This window comes from Astatotilapia calliptera, unplaced genomic scaffold (genome assembly GCF_900246225.1).
Source record: "Astatotilapia calliptera unplaced genomic scaffold, fAstCal1.2 U_scaffold_2, whole genome shotgun sequence".
In the NCBI taxonomy this organism is placed as follows: Eukaryota; Metazoa; Chordata; class Actinopteri; order Cichliformes; family Cichlidae; genus Astatotilapia; species Astatotilapia calliptera.
This window is the reverse complement of record NW_020535729.1, coordinates 872,355-877,162: the sequence shown is the minus strand read 5'-3', so window position 1 is coordinate 877,162 and position 4,808 is coordinate 872,355. Positions and strand designations below refer to the sequence as shown.

The window sequence follows — 4,808 nt, the reverse complement described above, 5'->3', positions numbered from 1 at the left end:
GTACTCTACCAACCGGGTCTAGGTACCCTTGCCCCTGGAGGTGGGAACTGCACCCAGACCCAGGTGGTGTTACCCTTTTCCCTGCGGTGGGGAGAGGCAGACCGCCCCGACTCTGCAGCAGCAGGGAGGCCCCACACCCCAGACCGCAGTCAGACGGCCAACTCCTCCTAGCCCCCCCGCTCCAGCAGGCCGCAGAGAACGGGGGTGAGAGAAGACTCCAAACCTCCCTCCACCCGCTCATTGTAGTGTTGATGCATGTGTGTTCTAAGGTGCAATTAAAACCCAGAAGGGCATGGAGCTACCTGCCATTTTAAATAGTACTTAACGTAAATATTAAGCAACCAAACTAATATGGTTCCAACTCCCAGCAACAACAAAAATAAATAAATAAAAAATAGGGAACCACCCCTCACGCTCCACCTCATGATGCTTAATCGACGTAATCAACCTTAATTTGATGCAGTGTGAAAAAAAATGCACAGAAATCAATTATTTTTCAAGAAATATTAAATAGATTCAACATCTTTCTTCAACAAAATTACAGACTGCACAGATGGTACCTTCCCAAAGGAAAAAGTACTATAGCTTACTAGGGTATATATATTAGATTTAATAGTCACTATATACAGTAATTGACTTCAATTCATTTTACATCAAATTAAAACTTTGGGTGTCAGATAATTATTTATTAAAAGCTCGACATTTTAAATGAGAATAAGAAATAAAAGTCTGTCTTTGTGCCCCCTTTTCCCTGTTAATATCTATCGGCCCCCCTGGCTAAACTTTGCTAGATCCGCCCCTGCACAGTTACCAGCGTCAGCTATGTAGAAAAAGATCCTGATGTAGAAAGTAATATTAAATAAATTGTAACAACAGCTTATCAAGCTTAAACGTGCTGCTGTTGTTTATCCACTGGTTTCCTCTTTCTGGTGCAAAGTGGGCCAAAAACCAACAAGAGAGACGGACAGCCGATCAGCTGATAATTAAGCAGTTTCATGATTGAAGTAGCAGCAAGAAGAGGCAGTCGCTTGTTAAGCTTAACGCAGGAATGCTTTACAAACATTCAGAGATGGACTTACACACTTGCTTTACTTCTCTCGGGGATAATTTTGTCGGAGATGAAATGCCGGTTTGCTAACGAAGCTCCAGACCACCGACAGGCCACAGCCGCTCTATCACGTGATGCATACTGCTCCGACCTGCTAACATTCTGAGGCGAGTTATGGCGTGTTGCAAGTTTTGTGAGGTGCTTTCATGATATTTAATGGATCGGATTACATTTTTTATTTTTCTCTGATATCCGATCCAGTAATTTAGGTCAGTATCGGACTGATACCAATACACGTAATATCGGATCGGTCCATCTCTAATATTTATGTGTTATACCGAGTGAATCGACTGAAAGGTAACTGTCTGAACAAAGCTTTGTTATGTTACTTTTGCACTATGATGCACATGTTGTTATTACATGACTTAATAGAGCTCCAGATATTCCAAATATTCCTTCATCACATCTTCTTTAATGTTAATATTTCATGTTTAATAGTAACAAACAACATTTCTGACTAAAATAATCAATGAATGAATGAAAGTGTTTTTCAGAGAATAAAGAGGACGACTTAAAGTCAAAGGATAAATTCCATCTAGAAGTGTTGTTTGTATCAGACAGAATTTGATGTTGGTGTTGGTCTGATGGAAAAGTAGCTGCTGTTACAGTAACTCGGGGATGGGGAAACTCCAGGCCTTGAGGGCCGGTGTCCTGTAGGTTTTAGATGTGTCCTTGATCCAATACAGCTGATTTACATGGCTAAATTACCTCCTCACCATGTCTTGAAGTTCTCCAGAGTAAATCCACCTGTGTTTGTGTGACTACATTACACTCCCACTGCTGTGGAACCTGAACAATAACCAGAACAAAGTCTGAAATAAAAACTGCCAAGCAGCTGCACCACTGAGTCACAGTTTATTTTCTACGCTTGAGAAAAGGTTTCGTTTCTGATCTGCAACAAACGTCTGCACTCTGCTGTCACACTCACGCTGAATGATGTTCCGGCCTCTATGTCACTGAAATGCTACAAACCAGGAAACAGGATGTTTATCTTCTTCAGTAAAGAGAGACGCACAGACGATCAGACTGAGCTCAGACCAAACTAGCAGCTTCCTCTGAGTGAGTCCAGCTACAGGAGAGAAAAGTGGAAAACTCCAACACTGCTGCTTCAAGCTGCTGATGCTCCACTCCATCTATTAATATGCCTGTGCACTAAAACTTCCTGTGCAGCTTGTAATAACTTGCAATAACTCTACAAAAAACATGCAGTTTCCTGTCAGCCTGTGACCTAGTCTCAAAGCTGGCCTTCTTTTATACATAAAACAATCTAATGAGCGGATACGCCAGGGTGTACCACGCCTCTCGCCCTATGACAGCTGGGATAGGCTCCAGCGACCTCCACTACCCTGAAGAGGATAAGAGGAAGCAAACAGATAGATGGAACATATTTATTTATCATTTTTTGTATTTTTTGTCTTTTAACTTCGACTTAGTCTCAGTATATGTACTGAGTGGCTGTAGATCAGGCGGTAGAGCAGGTCATCTACTGATCGAAGGAAAAAAACAAAACGCTTGGACACTGCTAGCGCCCACAGAAATGCAAAGCAGGAGATGAAGCATCGCTGAATATGTTTCCAAACCAACTTCATTCTAAGCCAAAGACTATAAATATGAAGAAGCATATCTTCCCTTTGGTTTCACCTGCACAAGTGCCGAGGTAGGTCTCCCCTGCAGAATTGGTTTTCCCTTCGTCGGGAGCAGCGCTGGGCTCTTCAAATCATGGACAAACAGGATCCCACATTCTTGATATTTAGTTCACAAACACTTCTCATAATGACTAACTACTCCTGACATTTTGGAGATGTTAGCTCTTTATACAGTAAAGTTACAGCGGGATACAAATAACATCAGGCTGATCCTGCCACGATTTGTTCCCCCGGTTCAAATCACGGACAAACAGTATCCCACAGTTGTTTATGTTTTTAAGCCCATTTTACACAGAGAGGCATTTTTTGAAAAATATATTGATAGCAAGGTTGAATATTATTACACAGGGAAAAAACAACTACATGTAAAATAATTACACCATAACGCCTCTGACTTTCTAAATGGAGGCACAGTAACTGTGTGTGTGTAAGCATGTAAAACCTGAAGATAGTGACAAAATACTGTTAATCTGACTATCTGCCATTCTGCAATTAATCTCATGTAAACAATAACGTGGCGCACAGCGTGACGTGAAAAAATGCTCATACCTGTGATGTTGCGTGACGAACTCTGTATTCCTCGTCCACACGTAAATGCAAAAAACAGGAGTTTTAATTAGTATTCACTTCATTAAAAACAACATAAATAAAGCTGTCATTCCTTTAAGTGAGTCAAAGCAGCAAATCAACAGTAGTTTGATTTGTAAATAAATCAATTTGTCTGCAATTTCTTCCAGAAGCTGCACAAACACATTAACAATCTTCCAGAAGAATACAGGGAGGGTATGTACCAACTAATTAAAGGGTATTTCTTCTTCGACTTCTTAAACCGTATTGCCATTTCTAAATAAAATTATGCAAAGTTTTCTTCTCTGCCACATGCCCTATTGGTCAGTATGTTCTGAATCATTTCATGCCATATATTAATCTGCTCATTTTGTCGTGTAACTGTCACACTGTAAGAATTGGTTAATGAATTTCTGACACAGAAAACCTTCGCTTTCCAAAGCTCCATCAGTAATGCCTCCTGGTATACCTTGGACAAACAATTGGAAACGAAAACTAAATACTTTTCTACTTTTCAGCTGAAGCAGCTACAAACCATTCACAGTGAAGCAGCCTGAAACTCTCATTTATCTTTTCAGCTGCTAAAACATTGTTGGTGGCCTATCAAAAACGCCATGAGGATGATAAAATCAACAAATTCTTCAAATGCTTCGTTGATTTCGTGAAACACCCTCATACAGGTATGTGCATAAATACCTGTATGAATTATATAAATTTCACCTTTTCATTATACAATTTCAGGCCAAAATGGTATGATAAAATAGCATTTATCAGATTTCTTATATCTTTAATAAAAGACAGCTACTAAAATGATTTCATTTGTTTTTTTGATAAATAAATTTAAATATTCTTGTAAATGCAGTGGTTATACATTTACCCTCTGAACTTGTTTAGATGACTTTCATAAATATTCTCTACATGACACTGAAGGTTGTACAAAATAAATAATTGGTAGATTAACGGTGCTTCCAGAGTATTTTCCATGGGAGGGACAAAGAAGAGTTTCAACCTCTTGCCAATTCCCCCTTTTTTAACAAATCACACCACATTGTGTACCACAGTATGCATTACTTCATTACATGGTAAATACAACCTCGTTTCTTATCAAGAAGACAAAATTTGCCATCTAGTCATGTGTCATCTGAGTGAGCGTCCAATCAAAGTAAAAAAAGTTTTAAAGCTTTTCTGTTAAGTTTTTCCTCTTTTCAAAATGTGTGCAGATGCAGTAAAGTTCTACAGTTACTGTACAGCTGAGACCTTCGGGGCGGACAAAGATGTGCTGTACCCAGTGTTGGGACTAACGCGTTATTAAGTAACGCGTTACAGTAACTACGTTATTATTATGGTAACGAGCACGGTAACTAGTTATTATGCCAAAATCAGGAACGCGTTAGTCGTTACTGGGATTTAGATAGGGTCGTTACTCGTTACTTCGTGTGGTGGCTATCGCGGAGCTTCCACAGATTCAGTAACATTAGCAAGTGGTG

General features: G+C 39.7%; 1 long non-coding RNA gene across 1 annotated transcript; it reads left to right on the top strand.

The window, feature by feature from the left end:
- Nucleotides 1-3,426: 3,426 nt before the first annotated feature.
- LOC113017792 (uncharacterized) lies at nt 3,427-4,600 on the top strand. The gene is made up of 3 exons (XR_003271576.1): nt 3,427-3,537; nt 3,900-4,001; nt 4,542-4,600. It is a non-coding gene; the product is annotated as an uncharacterized LOC113017792 (long non-coding RNA).
- The last annotated feature ends 208 nt before the right edge of the window (nt 4,601-4,808 follow it).